Source organism: Bos indicus, chromosome 1, assembly GCF_029378745.1.
Source record: "Bos indicus isolate NIAB-ARS_2022 breed Sahiwal x Tharparkar chromosome 1, NIAB-ARS_B.indTharparkar_mat_pri_1.0, whole genome shotgun sequence".
Taxonomy (NCBI): domain Eukaryota; kingdom Metazoa; phylum Chordata; class Mammalia; order Artiodactyla; family Bovidae; genus Bos; species Bos indicus.
In genome coordinates this window covers 53,037,412-53,057,019 of record NC_091760.1, presented here as the reverse complement: position 1 = coordinate 53,057,019, position 19,608 = coordinate 53,037,412, and the positions used below count along the sequence as shown (strand labels likewise).

Here is a 19,608-nt window from a genome sequence, read left to right as displayed (position 1 = left end):
TTTTTCGAATTTAGTAACACCCAGTGTTCTAGAAATGTGGATTCTGCAACTAAGATAATGAATGGAAATTAACTTCAGGAAAACAGATTCATTTCTCATTTTGTCCCCCCAAATTACAGACCCATTGAACATTTCACTGTTTTTTTACCTGGATATAAACTCCCACACAAAATATTGCTATTCCAGCAACACCTAAATTTAAATGTAGTCATTGAATTTAAAACTATTTTAATAAGATGCTTTTTAGTAATACAGATAAATCTGTATTTTGTATAATTATATGAGTAATTACAGAAAGCTCTAAGTTGAGCTTACTTTGATATGTATTACTAAATTTGCTGTATGATAGATATAAAATGAGTAAAAATACAGTTTAAAATTTATTTAATTAAGCATTTAAAAATTCTTCTTCCAAGACCATTCAGTCTGAAATCTGTACTAAATACATTTCCTAGTTTCCACCAAAGGAAAATTCTGTATCATTTGTGTATATACATTTATAAATTTTCTACAGTATTTAAATATGATCCACCTTTCCAACTTATTAACACAACAGTATATATTTTTAATATTTGCTGCAATGTAATCATTATAGAATGTATAGTTCTTTCTCAAAAGACATTAAAATACTAAATGAGTGCTGTAGGTTTTCAGAAGCACTTTCAAGCCCGTCTATATTAATAAGATATCCTAAGTGAATTAGTATTACAAAAGAAACTTACCACTAAGTTAAAATATTAATGTGAATACTTATTAGGTCAAGCCTTTTACATTAATCTGAGACAATATAAGAGTGGTTAGAGTAAGCATTCTCCTATCAGTGAAGTTTTCATGTCAGATATTTTCTCTCATTTTCCTCTTATAAAAGCACAAAAGGATGTTTCTCTCCTTGTATTTCTGAGGAACAAAAATAATCTGTTCTTCCAGAGATAGGATGGTAGTCACCCTTCCTTCCAGAATACAGTATTTGGCATAATATGTTTTTGTAGAGTTTTGTTAAGTAAGCAGTTAGGAGGGGTGACTTATCACAGGTAGCATGGTTTCTGGTTCCTCATGGCAGGGATGTATGCCCATGCAAAGTCATGCCCAACTCTTTTCGACCCTATGGGCTGTAGCCCCCCAGGCTCCTCTGTCCACGGGATTCTCCAAGCAAGAATACTGGAGTGGGTTGCCATTTCCTCCTCCAGGGGATCTTCCCAACCTAGGGACTGAATCCATGTCTTTTAGGTCTTCTGCATTGGCAGACAGGTTCTTTACCACTAGTGCTACCTGGGAAATCTAAAGTGTTGTATATGTGTTGAGGCTGGAGGTAAGACTGAAAGTTAGCAACTTCGATCAATGTCTTTCAATGAGTTTTTAACATAAAAAAAAAAGACTATTTATTTATTCGATTTAGAATTAAGTTAGTTATTAAAAATAAATCCTCATTTAAAAATCTTTTCCCTCTTCATTTTTTTAGTTAGAAAACTTTTCTCTTGCCTAACTCTCTTTTTATCCTAAAATCTGCCTGATTCACATGAGACTTTTCACAAAGCAGATCTGTAAAATCATGACAAAATTAGATTTTTTACAAGATTAAAGTCTCCTTAACCTTGATTAATAGTCAAATAGCTCTCTGGCCAAGATCCTCTGGAGTGACTGGGCAGCATTTACAATTCACAGAAAGTTAAGACAGTTTGTGCCCGTTGCCCCATGTAGTCTGCTCTCTGCCTCTGATCCACACAGTTCAGTGGTACTCACAAAACGGAACTCTGGACAACTAACAGATGCAGGAAACAGCAATCATGTGAAAATCTGAAGAGTCAGATAATTCCTTAAAAGGGGTCTGAGCACAAATGCATCTTCGAGTGAGAGTCCCTTCAACAACTATGGGAAGATGGACCAAAGGCAACGAGGGAAGGACTCCAGGTCTCACTCCCATTAACTTTGGGTTGAGAAGTTCCTAGCAAAGAAATCACGGGAGAAAGGAACAGGCAACTAGCCGCCAACATCAGATGAATACAGGTCCATCGACATCAAGGAAGGATCCGACAGTTAAAACCAACACTGACTCAAAGATGGCAGCTGGCGTTATGAGAAAACACGTGAGGTTAAATTGTAATATCAAGTAACAGAAGATACGAGAGGACACTCTGCTCAGTCACAGCTATGGGGCTAGGGGAAGAGGAGGAGAAGCAAGAGGCCAGGACTCAAAACTTTGCACTGAACACCTGGGCTGTCTGGTAAAAGAAAGTGGGAAGCCAAAGGCATTCATTACACTTTCTCAAAGAAAGATAAATGTAATCTTTCTCTGGGACAAATCAAACCAAACAAGACGGGAAGTTTGATGTATGCCCCACTTGCTATGGTTACCAGAGACAGTAACTGGCAGGTTGCTATACACAGGTGAGTCTAATGCCTGGTAAGGTAGGTGGATTCAGGCTTTGGTAGTGGTGTCCAGAAATCCCAAGAAAAACTATCAATGTATTTCATTTCAGTTGGAGACAGAATACAAAAAGTTTAGAGTCAAAAGGATTCTTACAGATCACTGTTCTACCACTCTCATTTTGCAAAAACAGAAAAACAGAGTGAAGCTCAAGAAGAAATGACTACCTATGGTTTACAAAGCTATCCATATGCAGATCTGTTAACAGTATGCATGATTTTTGCCCATTGCTTTTAGGGTAATTATTACTGCTGAGCAGAGAAAAGGCATTTCAGTCCTTACTCCATTTACATTTTTCCTTTCTTCATTCAATAAACATCTGTTGAATAACAAGAACTAGGCACTAGACTGGAACCTGGGAATGTCCCCTGGAAAACCTTGGGAAATAAATGTAGCAGATCACATTACCAAGCTTGACAATAGGCAAAACAGTGAAGTCAGTCAAACTAAAATCATGGACCACCAAGCACAAAACTAGGAGGAACTATGATATGAAAATTGGAATGGACTGTGCAAGTATAATCAGATACCAATAGATCCAATGGCTGAGAACTACAGAAGTAGGTAAAGGAGAGAAAGAGGGAAAGATTAGCAAATGCAAGTTGTCACTTACTCAAGCTTTTGGGACTTTTGCAACACAGAACAAATCACAGGTTGTGAACAGTCCTCCATGGGTCATTCTTTTTCTATCTCAACTCAAATTAAGGAAAAAATAATCAGTAAAAGATGTGTACATTTCCCTGCCGAAGCTATTTTTAAAAATTTTGGTCAGGAATAGCTGGTAATTTTCATCTAATATAAAAGAACATTACATTATTTTGACATAGCTTTCCTGGGAGAAAGAACTTAGCTGGTAAACACATCCAGCTATTTCAGGATGTCAGGACTTAACTGGGTTTGAGAAAAGGTGTAAGTGACAATTGGAAAACTAAGAGAAATAAAAGCAGCTGATGCAGAGGATAAAACTAATTTTTTAAAAAGTCATCAGGATTACTGTTAAAATGGTGTTCTGGACAAGTTACAAAATTCTTTAAACAAAAATTTAGTGATTTTAAAGAACTATATAGGAGATATGGACTTCCCTGGTGGCTCAGTGGTAAAGAATCTGCCTGCAATGCAGGAGAAGTGAGATCGATCTTTGGGCCGTGAGATGGATCTTTGGGCTGGGACAATACCCTGTAGAAGGAAACAGCAATCCACTCCAGTACTCTTGCCTGGGAAATTCCATGGACAGAGGAGCCTGATAGGCTACAGTCCATGGGTTGCAAAGTCAGACAGGACTCAGTGACTAAACAACAGCAATATAGGAAATACACAATGAAAACACTTAAACTCAGCTACAGGGAGGATAAAATGTAATAAGTTCTGTAGAAATCCATTTGCCACAATCCTATAGAGTTTCAGGGTGGGTTGATTCTGCATTTATAGCTATGAACATATATCCTAGAGAAATATATGTGTTAAGAAGCAAAAACAGGACTCTCAAGACTTTTTCATTTGCAATTTTTTCTCTCATAACATAAACTGGAAACAATCTAAGTAGCCATCAAAAGAAAGTGGATAAATAATGGAATTATTATTATGGAATAAATACTAGATAAGTAATAAAAATGTGGAACTTTCATACAACAAAATACAACTGTGATCATAAATGAATTACAAGTATAAGAAGGGTGATTCTCTCAAACATGTTGAGTGGCAAGATAGGTATTGCAAAAGAAAACATATATTATTTAATATAAATTTCAAAAAGAAGCAAAACAATATAGGGGATATATAAATTATGAAAAAAACTATACAGAAAAATAAGGAAGTAAGAAACTCAACACTCAGCACTGTGGTGGTGGTTAAAGAGAGTTGACGGAATCTGGGCCAGGCATAGCTCTGTTTCCTAAGTTAGTGGTAAGTACTCAGTTATTCAAGGTAATGTTATTTGTATCTTATTCACATGTAATAAATAACCCTTGCATGTATAGCACTTTCTAAATACTATGGAGTTAGTCCTATTTTTAAAAAGCGCTCAGAAAATTAATACTATATTTAACAAACTATCTTAAAAGGTACTTTTTAAGAAGCTGCAAGTACCTAGCACATATTCAGGACTTTAAAAAATTACCTCTTTTAACTCACACAACAACTCTCAGGTAAATATTTTACCCTTAGTTAACATAGAAGGAAACTGAGATTTCTGTTTCATAGATTGCCCAACATTAAACAGCGAGCAGAGGCGAGATTCAAACCGTAAACTGTGAAAGCCAGGGTGTCTGCACGTAGGACTATCTAAAATACAACAGCACAAATAAATTTCCAACACAAACACGAAACTGTCTTGTTACACTGTAGTTTACTATTTTTATACAATTTAGCATTTATAATGCATCCCTAGACCATATTCTAATAGTTTGTATTAACTTTATGTCATAGTACCTCATTATTACTTCATAATCACAATTTACCATTAAACTCTCTAAATTCTAAAGCTGGTAACAGATACCACATATGTTTATGGAAAGTCCCAATTTAGCTGTACTTCTTTTCATACCCTGACTTCTCTAAGACTGGAAGTTTAAGGAAAGTTAGCTGTCAGTAGGCTGAAACTCCTTTCACTACCCTTGGGACTCACTCAACAGGCAAGGAAACAGGCTTGCCAAGTCCCACAGAAATTACTCACTTCTACCCTCTTTTTCCTCAATCTTTTTTACAATAATATTTCAAAACCTAATTTTAAACTCATGCAGGAAACCTGATTGATACCACCTGGTTTTCTAACAACACAACTCACTTATATAATTATTTGTCAGCTTTTTACTTCATTGTTGTTTTTATTTGCATGTATCTAGCTTGTAAGAGCCACTGAGAAGTGTTTACAAGATTATGTCCTCAGAGCTATGCCCTAACTCATTCTTCTTTGCCCAAAGCACCATCAACTGTGCTCTGTAAACAGTAGTCACTTAATAAATGCTGATTGACTTACTACAGTGGAACAATTCGCCTCTGGTATGTCTCAAAAAGCCAGTGAATCCTCCACATCTACAAACATGCTGGAGATGATACCAGGTACTGTTAGAGGCTTGGGGTCTTCCTGAGGGTGCCTGGGATAAGAAAAACACAGAGAGAGACCAAAGACAGTCAGGAGAAACACAGAGAGAGGGAACATGGAAATAAACAAGAGGATAGAACAGAGTGAGAGGAGCCACATAGTCAGCAGTTATGGAAAGATTAAGCAGTCAGACATACTCAGAGACAGGGCGGAGGTCAGTAATTTGAACTTGGGTTTCAAGTTGGAAACCACATTTTTTGTTTCATTTACTCCTGTAGTAAGCGCCTTTATGTTACTAAATTTGTGATATAACTGACCACTTCAAAGTTATTTCTAAGCTTTTTCTGAGCTTATTTATCTTTATTTATTAAAACTCATCCTTACACAGAAGCATCTTTGGAGACACATCTACACAGATAAAAACACAATTCTCAAATTAACCTAGCAGTAAATATGGAAATATTTTTCCAATTCTTCAACTTAGACAATGGTTACTTCAGAGAGGTAATGTGACTTGCCCAAGGCCACAGGCAAGAACATGATAACTGGGGCCACAAATCTTCTAATGCCAAACACTAGGACTTTTACTGACATCCTATATTCTCTACTACAAATGAATCATTTATAAATCCAAACTGTTTTTACAGAATAAAATTCAAACTACACACTTTTAAGATAAAACTATGCGTTCAGACAATGAACCGCTGAGGTTGTTCACTAGAATAATTTTAGAGCTTGAATTATTTAAAAAGTCTATCAGAAAAAATAAAGCAAAATGCAACTATATCAGAACAACAGAAATTGTCAAACAGAAATAAAACTATGTGAACAGGCACTGACAAAATTTTAACATTTTAAAAAAGGGGCTAGAATTAGTTCATTGCTTTTACAACTATAATTTCAAAATCTTAATTATTCAACACATTTCAGCTGAAAGATCAAAAGTCCTATATTTCAATGAGTTCTTAAACCTAAATACTAGTAAATGTCTCAAACATGTTCTCTCATGATGCCACACCTAAAAGTCTATATGGCAACTCTACTTCAGAGTACTACATATAATAGAAATAATTTAATGCACCTCTTGGTAAGCATTGCATTTTCTCTTGAGATATACTGACGCTCTCCTAAATAATGATGCCTTTTTGCAAGCAATCAATTGTAATCAATTTTCTGTAATTATCAGCAAAGCTCCTTTGATACAAGTGAAATAAGTATGTTAATGGATTTCACAGCAAGACATAAAAATAAAAGAGACTTCTATTCAATCGTACATCAACATTTTCCCATGTTCAGCAATTTTTTAAATTGTCAAATCAAGTATAGTACTGTTCTGCCCTCTAGTGACAGGCTAGGTTTTGTTAACTACATGTTTTCTGGTTTTTTGACTTTGCTTTATGAACAATACTTACGATTTTTAAAAATATATATGACAGTACTTTTTCATAATTGAATAAAGGAACAAAAGAAACTGGTCAATTTTAATATATGGCTTCTGATATGAACACAATTCAGGAAAAATATAATTTCTTCTCATAGGAATAGTACACCTAAGAACTACAAAAAATAAGTATCATTTATTTCAAAATTTATGCATATTTTTATGAAATTTGGAAAGGCCAAAGAATTCCATTCAGTTTCTTTGCTAAAGGCTTTACAAATTTCATAACTATAAATCCCAAATTGGTTAATTCTATTATTTGAGCCTGAGACATCAAGGCAAGTGGCACTACATACACCATACACGGATGAACAATTTTCTAATTATCATAGTAGAGCAAAAATATGCTTAATACAAAAATGCACTGAACATTATTTACCTTTAACTGTCCAAGTGGCAGTTTAGGATTTTCCTGAACCTCAGTGTCGTCATTAACAGACGGTCACTTTATACCTGGAAACATCAGTCAAGGATGCCGGCTGAGACACAATCATTACACAGAGATTCACCATGGTATTTTGACGAAGGTTCTTCTTTCCTTCTTAGTTTCTCTTGCCATATATACTCTTGCAAGGATGTAAGGCATTTCCAGAACAGCATTTCTACTCTCACTAATCCCAAACATACTACTTCTGTGTCTACACTCTTATGTTATAAATTAATACGACATTTGTACATGGGAATGTAAAAGGATACCTGGACATGTGCAGACTGAGGGTGCTGTCAGGAGCGCAAACCCTAAAAGCAGATTCCCAGAGCCTGAATTCCAGCTCTATTTCAATTAGCAGTGTGACCTCAGGCAGATTATTTAATTTCACTGTGTTTCAGTTTCCTCAGGCACAAAATGGGAATAAAGAGAGACACCTATCAGTAGTAATATTTTATGTCTTCAAAGGTATATGAGTTACACAGTTAAGTATATGAGTTTATCAAATCCAGAAAATGTATATTTAAGATTTATGCATTTCAGTGAATGTAAATTTTACATCAAAAGAAAAAAGTTGTACATAAATGCTGAACTATAGTCAATAATATACATACTGAAGTATTTAGGATATTTGCAGTGATGTCTTTACTTTTTAAATGCATCAAAAATGAACTTATAGATACACAGATTATAGATAATGTAATAAAATAAGTAATAAGTAAAATGTTAATGGCAGAATCTAGGTGGTGAATACAAACATATGCTATTTGTCTCAAGTTTCAAAATAAAATGTTGAAGGAGAAATATAACTGATGTGAAGAATAAATAAGGGAATTAAATATGCAGAAGATTGCCTGACAATCAGCAGTATAGAATGATAATACGTTTAAGCAAATGAAAATTATCTAGTCATCCCAAGTTGGAAGAAAAAAGGAAGAAAGTAATGAGGCACTGGGCACCCAAATTGGAGTGAGTTGTTGCCACCAAGGGTGTTAAAACTCAAATTTCAAATACATTTGTAAACTGCACGGGCCATGTAGAGAACATGGTCTTTGAAAGTCAGAAAGAGCTGACCTGAATCCTGGCTCTATTTTCAATTGGTCAAAAAGCTCACACAATTTATTTAAATGTTCTGAGCATCAGTTCTCTCATAAATGGTAAGAGAGTAAAGATATCTGCATCTATGGGGCCACTGTGATGATTAAACACACACACTTCTACATAAAAAGAGAAATTAGTGCATAAAATGCAAAGAATAACTACTACAGTTCTTTAAAATTATAATCATTGTTACTGCTCTTAGGTTGAGTCTTTTATATCCTTACAACTATTCTCTGCAGATGGAAACAAAAGTTAACTATGTATTTGATTCTCACCTAGAAATCCCATATGCAGGTGGCCCTACTAATCCAAAAAGCTTTCTATGAGATCTTTATAAAAACAGAAAGCTTTTTAAAAAGTAAAACTGTACTTCTTGTAAAAGAAGAACTGGCAATGACAAGGAATTCATTTATCATCCTTCTATAATTCCAATTACATAATAAATGTAAGCCCCTAACGGTGAGGCATTTAGGAAGTATGTTTGATGATGATATATTAAAGAAAGTAACACTTAGTGTATCTGAGAAATGATATTAGCATCTGATCTGAAGTATTTTAGGTAACACATTTAAAGAAAAGAATATTAAAACTATATTTATAGAAGATGAGCTCTATGTTCCCAGGGAGTGGCTCTGTAAGTCAGTTTAGATCCTTCCATGAAGACTGGCTCAACATAGAGTTTCATCTAAAAATCAAAGCAAGAAAGTGGAAATAAGAGGGGGAATATTTGAAACATATATAAATACTTTCTGCCTTGACTACCCTGCAAAAACTGCTTACCCAAATTTAAATCAAAACCATGTGAGAATGGCTATCACCAAAAAAGTCCACAAATAACAAATGTTGGCGAGGATATAGAGAAAAGGGAACCCTGGTACACTGTTAGTGGGAGTGTAAATTGGTGCAGCCACTACAGGGAACAGCATGAAGGTTCCTCAAAAAACTAAAAATAGAATGACTGTATGCCCCAGCAATTCCTCTTCTGAGTATACATCTCCCCCAAATAAAAACACTACTTTGAAAAGATACTTGCACCCAATATTCATAGCAGCATTATTTACAAGAGCTAAGATAACAAAGCAACCCAAGTATCCATGAACAGACGAAATGAATGAAGATGAGGTATATATAGTATGTGTGCAAACACACATACACACACACGGAATATTATTCAGCCATAAAAAAAAGAATGAAATTCTGCCAATAATAATAATATAGATGGACCTAGACAGTACAATGCTTAGTGAAATAAATCAGAGAAAGATAAATATTATTATCATTTATGTGGAATCTAAAAAATAAAGCAAACGAATGAATGTAATAAAACAGAAACATAGATATAGAAAACTAGCAGTTACCACGGAGAAGGCAATGGCACCCTACTCCAGTACTCCTGCCTGGAAAATCCCATGGACCGAGGAGCCTGGTGGGCTGCAGTCCATGGGGTCGCTAAGAGTCGGACACGACTGAGCAACTTCACTTTACCTTTTCACTTTCATGCATTGGAGAAGGAAATGGCAACCCGCTCTAGTGTTCTTGCCTGGAGAATCCCAGGGACGGGGGAGCCTGGTGGGCTGCTGTCTACGGAGTAGCACAGAGTCGGACACGACTGAAGCGACTTACCAGCAGCAGCGGTTACCAACAGGGAGAGGGAAATGGGAAATGGCGAGAAAGGTAGGTACAAATATCATGCATAAAATAAATAAGCTACAGTAATATATTGTACAGCACCGAGGACATAGCCAATATTTTAAAGCACCGAGGACATAGCCAATATTTTAAGAAAAATTCAAATGGAGCATAATCTATAAAATGTGTGCATGTGCTCTCAGTCGTGTCTGCCTCTTCGCAATCCCATGGACTGCCAGGCTCTTCTGTCCATGGAATTTTCCAGGCAAGAATACTGGATAAGGTTGCCACTTCCTTCTTTAGTGGATCTACTCAGACACAGGGATCAAACTCAAGTCTCTTGAGTCTCCTGGACTGGCAAGTGGGTTCTTTACCAGCTGAACCACTGGGGAAGCCCAATGTAAAAAAATATTAAATCATTCACTGTATAATAAACGCTGTGAATCAACTATACTTTAATAATAAAATTAATTTTAAAACTTTCCCCAAAGGACCCATGGAATACCTAACCCAAACACCTTTTTTTTTTTGACAGGAAATAGCATTTATTGCGGAGAAGGCAATAAATGCATCAAAAATGAGCCTGATGGGCTGCAGCCCATGGGGTCGCTAGGAGTCGGACACGACTGAGCAACTTTACTTTCACTTTTCACTTTCATGCATTGGAGAAGGAAACGGCAACCCGATCCAGTGTTCTTGCCTGGAGAATCCCAGGGACGGGGGAGCCTGGTGGGCTGCCGTCTACGGGGTCGCACAGAGTCGGACACGACTGAAGCGACTTAGCAGCAGCAGCAGCAGCAGCATTTCTTTCTTGAAAACTCCCATCTTCTTTAGCACTACACTCTATTGCTTTTCCCACCACAGGCCTGATTGTTTTTCTTTCCTTTATACTTTTCTTAACAAGTAAGTAGGTGTTTTCAAAGGATCTGTCTTAGCCTTATTTTCTACTTTCACCAGTTTTCAAAGTTTCAGCTTTACGACCTTTCTCTTAAGTTATACCTATCTTCAGCTGGAATCTCTTCCAAACTCATAACAAACTCATAAACACATCCTATACATAATCACAGATATTCTCTTTGTGTTTCAAATCCATTCCATCCCAGCCCCTCCCTATCTCTGACTTCCTTTTCAACAAGCCCCACTGCTTTCCTTCCCTCTTACGACTCCTCTACACCCCAAGTTCCATCTGGTGCTAAATTCTGCACATTAGTAGTTTGGTTCAAGTGACAAGACAGGGTTTGTATTCTTTGAGAAATTGTTAGAGTGAAAACTAAATTTACGGTCACTAAAAACAGACAGAAACACACACACACATCAGTAGTGGCAGGCATCAGACATTTGAGAAAATCTTCATTAAAGCAATCATTAAAAGTGAGTATCTATTAATTTTTGCTTGCAAAATGGGAAAAGACTTATTTGATTTGGTGAGTTGGATACCTCAATCCAAAATATTTTAAGACACATCAAGACAGGGTATAAACCTTCATGTCTCCTACAATGATGCTATTTACAACTCTCAAACTCTATTAGAAAAACAAATTTCTTTTTGCCTGGGATATGCTAAAGCCCCTCAAACCAAACTTTCCAATGCCTATTTCTTTTCCCTTTCAATCCATCTCATTTATATTGTCTGCTCAAAATTTTTCAGTGGTTTATCTGCCTTAAGAAAAAGAAAAGAAAAAAAGTAAATTCACCCTGACATTCAAGACCCTCTTACATCTAGCTCTGGATGAAAATTTCCCATTTTACCCTTACAAACATTCCATTCAAATAGCAAAAGGTATCTAGGCATACCTTGAAGATACTGTGGATTTGGATCCAGTCTACCTGAATACAGAAAATGTCATAATAAAGCAAGTTGCACAAATTATTTGGTTTCCCAGTGCATATAAAAGTACGTTTACACTATAGTATAGTCTAGTAAGTGTGCAATAGCATTATCCCTAAAAAAGGTACATGCCTTAATTAAAAAATACTTTATTGCTTAAAAATGCTAACCAATCTCTGAGCCTTCAGCAAGACATAATTTTCTGTAATAGTAACATTAAAGATCACTGATCATTATGAATACAATAATAATGGAAAAGTTTAAAACATTGCAAGAATTACCAAAATGTGACAGACAGACATAAAGTGACAGCTGTTGGAAAAGAAAAGATGGTGATAACGTTACTCAACACAAGGCTGTCTCACCTTCAATTTGCAAAAAATGCAGTATCTGAAAACTACAATAAACTGAGGTATGCCTGCATTCCCCTTCTCTAGATTCTATATTTATTCCTCTGAGTAGTCTTCCCTGATATCCTACCTGGAATTTAAGATCTTCCTCAGAACTCTTGCTGCTGCTGCTAAGTCGCTTCAGTCGTGTCTGACTCTGTGCGACCCCATAGATGGCAGCCCACCAGGCTCCCCCGTCCCTGGGATTCTCCAGGCAAGAACACTGGAGCGGGTTGCCATTTCCTTCTCCAATGCATGACAGTGAAAAGTGAAAGGAAGTCACTCAGTCGTGTCCGACTCTTAGCGACCCCATGGACTGCAGCCCACCAAGCTCCTCTGTCCATGGGATTTTCCAGGCAAGAGTACTGGAGTGGGTGCCATTGCCTTCTCCACTCAGAACTCTCAGTGAGGTTTATTTACCTATCTATATTGTACCTAATTAGTTTGCCTTCTATTATCATAATGTGACCTTGACAATGTCTAACACTTGGAACCCAGTAGTTCCAGTAAGTATTTATCAGATAAATAAGAGGAACAGAAAGTATGCTACTTTTACCTTTTAAGTAAAACAATTTTTCCAGTGAGATTACTATAGGCAGTTCAGGTTCTAAAAAAGGAATACAAGAGCTAGAAAAAGAGTGCAAACACTCTTCACTCATATGGGAGCCAGAAAAGTTTAGAATGATATATAGTATACTAATAGTTGAAAAAGTACATAATTCAAGTCTATAAAATCCATAGTTATGTTTAGAAAATGCACCTATTTGACTAGGAAAGGGTAAAATTGCTATAAAAAAAGACCCCACAAATATCCTAATACAAACATGTTAACTTACAGAGAAGCTTTTTGAAGGAACCAAGGTATTTTCATAGATAGTCCTAAATTATCTTCAAAATCAGTTGAGATATACTAATTATAGAGATAATAAAAATAAATAAATAAAAGTTACTAGGGACAAAGAACAAAACTGTAATGCTTCACGCTCATGAAAATTACTAGAAATAAAAATACTTTCTTGTCTTGGATCAATTAATTGTGAAATGCTAAGCCAATGACCTAAAATGAAGGAGAATCTTGCTTCTCTAGTTTATGGATAAACTAGTAGAATAAGGTCATAATAAAGTCACAGCTGTTTAGAATTTTTTTAATTTTTTAGCTAGGTTGCAATAATCAATTTACAAAAATAGCTCTCATACTTTAAATTTCATTAAGAATTCATAATACAGCTCTTTGTTTTATTAAAATAATTATAATCTTTGAAGAAAATTGTGTAGATTATAAAAATGTACTTTTACACTTAAATAATTTACTTTTTGTTTAAGGTGATAATTTTGTTAAAACCAACACTGCATGAGGCGATAATATTCTTAAAATAACTATACCTCACTGAATGATAGATGACTTATCTCCTAATACTTTCATATACTTGAGCTTTGATTACACTTTAATAAAACTGCAAAATTAAATTGGGCAAAGTATAAATAAACATCTATTATGATGGTATAGGAAATATTTTAAGGTATTTAACAATATAAAGAGTAAATGTTACTCTCTAATGACTTAAAACCAATCCTGTACTCAATAAAGACTTCATATAATAAAGTGCAACACAGTGAAGACATTTCTCTCGCTGTGAATAGAGATAATAACATGCTTGAAATTCCATTTCAAAGAACAGTTAGAGCAGTAAAAAAAAGTCAAATACCACTTTGACCTACTGTCCATTGTGAGAACAAACACATTTTCTTAGCAGCCCTGCCCTGTTCTGGGGTTGGCAGTGTAACCTCCAGCACTTTTAATCTTCGTAAGAACCTTACACGGACCATATTCACCCCGTTTCACAGATGAAGAAAAGTAACTTTCCCACAGTACAATCAGTAATCAACTGAGTTGAATTTAGTCTTGTGTACAGTCCATCTGACTCCAGATCCAGAGCCCATGCTTCTGAGATCAAATTACAGCTGAAAAAAGTGATCCATTGAAATTTGTCTTCTATAAGGAAATCTTTAAGTTTCTACCTATCTACCGAAGCAAGGATGAGTATTAGGCAGTTGACAACCTAGTAGCAAGAATGGGAAGTAAATTGGGAAGTAAAAGTTCTAAAATATTTTTTTTCCACAGGCACATTATAAATTCTAATGCATGAAATATTTTATTATAAAAGGAATAATGGGTTAAAAAATTCTATAACTGATGATTAGTTCAAAATTAATAAAGAGAAACATAACTGGCACACCTTTACCATCAACAAGATAGATTTGTTATGTCAGCAATAAAGAAAACCAATACCCATTATGTTAACAGGAAAAACTTTCAAACCCGAAAACTATCATCCCTTTAAGTATTTATGTTACTAAATGGACTGAAAGATGAGCTGTGCGTGTATGAGTGCTAAGTCGCTTTAGTTATGTCTGGCTCTTTGCAACCCCATGGACTGTAGTAGGCCAGGCTCCTCTGTCCACGGGATTCTCCAGGCAAGAATACTGGAGTGGGTACTGGGTTGCCATTCCCTCCTCCAGGGGATCTTCCCAGCCCAGGGATAGAAGCCGCACTGCAGGCTGATTCTATACTGCGGAGACACCAGGGAAGCCCAAGAGATGAGCTGTAAGTGTCAGCAAATGGCAGAACAAAATGACTGACAGAGGAAGAAGTTTGTATTTAAACAGGGGATGGACACTGGCTGCTAATCTCACACTTTCCTCTATTGTCTCTTTATATAATACACCTATTTGATGAACAGGCATCTCTAACAATACTGAAAGCACAGCAGGTATTCACAAACTATATTAAGCGCATGATTCAGAGAATCAGTTCGGGCCATCTGGGTGGTGCCTGAGGGCTTACCCTTCTCTGCACATGGATACATCTCACGTTTTGTGGGTTTCATTCTCTCTAATTTAGTAATTAGTATGGCATAACTGGAGAAAGCAATGGCATCCCACTCCAGTATTCTTGCCTGGAAAATCCCATGAACGGAGAAGCCTGGTAGGCTGCAGTCCATGGGGTTGCTAAGAGTCTGACACGACTGAGCAACTTCACTTTCACTTTTCACTTTCATGCATTGGAGAAGGAAATGGCAACCCGCTCCAGTGTTCTTGCCTGGAGAATCCCAGGGACAGGAGAGCCTGGTGGGCTGTTGTCTATGGGGTCGCACAGAGTCGGACACGACTGAAGCGACTTAGCAGCAGTAGCAGTATGGCATAACTGAAAATGCTTGGGACTGTGTTCACCAGTTAAATGGTATCTTATTATTTAAGCCTTGTTCAGAAGCCAGTTCCTCCCCATCTAATTGACCTTTCCAGAAACCTGTACACTGTTTATGCCTGTGGTAACTCAACAGCTTAAAACATTACATTCCTGAAGTGGAATACTTTTGCCTCAAAGAGACACTTGATAATAAATGGCCTTACAATAAATGTTAAGGAAACATTAAAATAACTACATAACTCATCTGCTTTTTAAGAACAGCAATATAACAATGTCAGAGGCAGAACTGAAAATCAAGCAGATTACGAAAGTTTATAAAATCAAAACACATACACACACAAACCAAAACACAATGTTCTTCTCTAACATCTTTATAAATTTGAATATAGAAATATCCTAAAAATAGTACCCCCCCAAGAATAAAACATCTAAATGTGGACTTAAGTCAACCTTTCTATTACGTATTAACTAAATACAAGTACCATACAGCATCTCTCGTGACCCCACCTGAACCAATTTGCCTTTCTTGTATCTCAGAACCTTCACATGCACTCCACTCAGAAGGTCACTGGTAAAGTGTTAGGAAAGTACTTGGCAGAAGGCTTACAAGTCTTAATAAACTCTTGCTGACTCAATGTACCCTATGAACAATACAACAGGTACCCAGAAATTATTTTGCTGCTCATTTTAAGTTCTTAAGCTCACTAACATTTATTGATTATAGGACTAACTGCAACTTAAAGACTTATTTATGAGGAACACTCCTCCCCCTGAACTAACACTTGGAAGAATAACTATCTCCAAGTAGACCTGGGGATGCTTATTAATATCAATATCAATGGAATATACAATTAATAAAATGTGAACTCTTGTATTACTAATTCACCAAATATTCACTAAGCAAGTTCCATGTGCTGGAAACCATTCGTAGGTTTGGGGGATACAGCCCAAACAAAACAGACCCTCTAATGTAAACTTAAGGCTTTAGGTTTCCTGAAGAAGTTACCTGAAAAAATTACATGTATTCACTCATGTATATTTACACTTATCTGTGTACATGCAGAATACTCAGTAAATATAGTATGTATTCTACATTAATATGCATGGAAATTCTGAGAGCAATGTTATGAGAAATTTCACCCCATTAGATCCATTTAGATCCAGAAAAACATGACTACACTAAAACCTTTAGACAGTATGCATTACAACAAACTGTGGAAAATTCTTAAAAGAGACAGGAATACCAGACTACCTGACTTGCTGTCTGAGAAACCTGTATGCAGGTCAAGAAGCAACAGTTAGAACTGGACCTGGACCAACAGACTGGTTCAAAATTCAGAAAGGAGTTCATCAGGCTACATATTGTCACCCTGCTTACTTAACTTATATGCAGAGTACATCATGCAAAATTCTAGTCTGGATGAATCACAAGCTGGAATCAAGATTGCCAGGAGAAATATCAATAACCTTAGACATGCAGATGACATCATTCTAATGGCAGAAAGCCAAGAGAACGAAAGAGTCTCTTGATGAAGGTGACAGAGAGTGAAAAAGCTGGCTTAAAACTCAACATTCAAAAAACTAAGATCATGGCATCTGGCCCCATCACTTCATGGCAAATAGATGGGGAAAAAGTGGAAACAGTGATAGACTTTATTTTCTTGGGCTCCAAAATCACTGCAGATGGTGACTGCAGCCATGAAATTAAAAGATGCTTTCTCCTTGGAAGAAAAGCTATGATAAACTAGACAGTGTATTAAAAAGTAGAGACATTACTTTGCCAACAAAGGTCTGTCTAGTCAAAGCTATGGTTTTTCCAGTAGTCACACAGGATGTAAGAGCTGGACCATTAAGAAGGCTGAGCGCCAAAGAGATGATGCTTTTGAACTGAAGTGCTGGAGAAGACTCGTGAGAGTCCCTTGGACAGCAAGGAGATCAAACCAGTCAATCCTAAAGGAAATCAACCCTGAATATTTATTAGAAGGAGTGTTGCTGAAGCTGAAGCTCCAATACTTTGGCCATCTGATGTGAAGCGCCAACTCCCAGGAAAAGACCCTGATGCTGGGAAAGACTGAAGGCAGGAGAAGGGGACCACAGAGGATGCAATGAGTCGGACGTGACTGAGCAACTGAACAACAACAAGATTCATTTATTTTCCTGGAGAAACACAATTCTCTGTAATAGAGATCAAAGGCAATATAGACTTCAGTATAAAAATAATTTATCTACCTTTCAGAGTAGTAAAATGGATGAAGTGGTCATGTCTCAACTTATTTGTATTGTCCTTAACTAGTAAATTTAATAATCAGTAGACTGAGCCTATGCAAAAGAAATACAGTGCTAAAATTTATTACATATAAGGCTTAAGTTTGAGTCATCTGTAAATAGCTTTAGAGGGAAATCAAAATCAAAAGTAAATAAAAGGTAAAATAATAACTTTCAACCAATTAACTGCAATCCACAAAAGTAGATCAGTCCTGAAGAGCTTATCTTCTAGTCTGTAAACACACAAGGTGAATCAATTTAAAGTTATTATTATACAAAGAGAGTCTCAAAGGTTTGTTTCCTTATGGTATATTTTCTCTTTTCAGATAGGCATCAAATCATAAGACACTCAAATTATTCTAGTGACACAGAGCACTCTTTTTTTTTTAAGTTCAAAAGTAGAACTAAGAGTTAAATTGAGCCTTCATCAATACGATTACTAATCCCAAACACTCATCAACTGAAAGTTCCTCCTATGTACTAGAAAAAGGTACTACAGAGATGTTTAAAGAATTGCATTTAGACTATTACTTGAGAAATTCAATGATTACTAACCTAAGAGTAATATCAGAGGAAAGGAGGAAAAGGAAGAGGATGAAAAAAGGAGATTAAAAAAAAGAAAGAGAGGGAGGCAGGATAATTAACAGGGAGAATAGGAGATTTAGGACTCTGTTGTGGCTTTTGCTGGCTTTATTTCAAATGCATAATATTTTCTTTCTGTTTTCCAGAACCTTTAAGACTATGCTATTTTCCTGCTAAATAAAGTAAAAGAATATAGCCATGAAAAATATGAATTGGCTTGATTATAGTCAGCAGAAACATGTATCTCAAAAAGTTAAATGTCTTCTTTGACCTAATTTTCAAATACATTCCATATCAAGTCAACAATGAATACACATGGAAATCAATTTTTACAATGATGCTATTCCTCCATCATACAAAACACTCTGATTTTCAAGTTCTTTGATTTGATTCCTTCCCTTGAAAGACATTCTTTTTTAATGCACTGTGACTTCAAAGTGGAAGAAATATGAATTCAGTAATTTCAAATGTCTCCCATTCCAAAGATTCAAAGATAATTTTTAGAATCTTAGATGATACAGTAAACCGGATCTTCTTGTTTATAGATTAAATAACATAGAATTTTTTTTTTTTTTTTTTTAACATTCTCTTCTCTCTTTGGCACAGAAAAAACAAATACCTCTGGTATGAACTGAATTGGCTGCCCTCAAATTTGTATAATGAAACCTCAAAACCCAGTGCAATTGTACTTGGAGACAGACCCTAGAAGAAGGTAAAAATTAAGTAAGGTCACTAGGGTGGGGCCATTATCTGATAGAACTGGTGTCCTTATAAGAAGGGGGAAGAGGCCAGAGCACACTTTCTCCACAGACACAGAGAAAAGGTCACGTGAGAGCACAGCAAGAAGGCAACTGTCCAAAAGCCAGGAAGAGAAACCACACCAGAAACAGAATTTGTCAACACCTTGACCATGGACCATAAGCCTTCAGAACTGTAAAAAGAAATCTATTGTTTAAGTTGCCCAGTCTGTGGTATTTTGTTATGGCTGCCCAGACTATATAGTCTCTAAAAATGAAAATATTCTATTTTTGAAATAGTTTCACTCTATCAATGATCCAGCTGGTAGTTGTTACAATGATGATTCATTTATAAAGAGAAAGACTTGGGACAATTTGAAAAATAATTTACCCCAAATTACTTATATGTATCTCTGTGTTATTCCAAATTAAATTATCATTTAGAAATAACATAAAGCTTTGAACCCTAAGAGATATCCTCTGCTGTCCTGATTCTGAGTGTGAGGGGACAATGCCAACAGAGAAGTCATCGAAGG

General features: G+C 36.0%; 1 protein-coding gene across 17 annotated transcripts in view; it reads right to left on the bottom strand.

Moving 5' to 3' along the window:
* BBX (BBX high mobility group box domain containing) overlaps positions 1–19,608 on the bottom strand; it is a 297,925-nt gene that overhangs the window by 142,341 nt on the left and 135,976 nt on the right. The window contains exons 1-2 of one of the 17 annotated variants that reach the window (XM_070787320.1): positions 7,603–9,824; positions 5,400–5,517 (exon numbers count right to left, since the gene is read on the bottom strand). The exons of 14 other annotated variants lie outside the window; for them this stretch is intronic. The gene's annotated coding sequence lies outside the window, so the exon portion shown is untranslated. Of the gene's footprint in view, positions 1–5,399; positions 5,518–7,602; positions 9,826–19,608 lie in introns of those variants that run through there. 2 more of the 17 variants (XM_019975203.2, XM_070787329.1) reach the window with 2 other exon arrangements.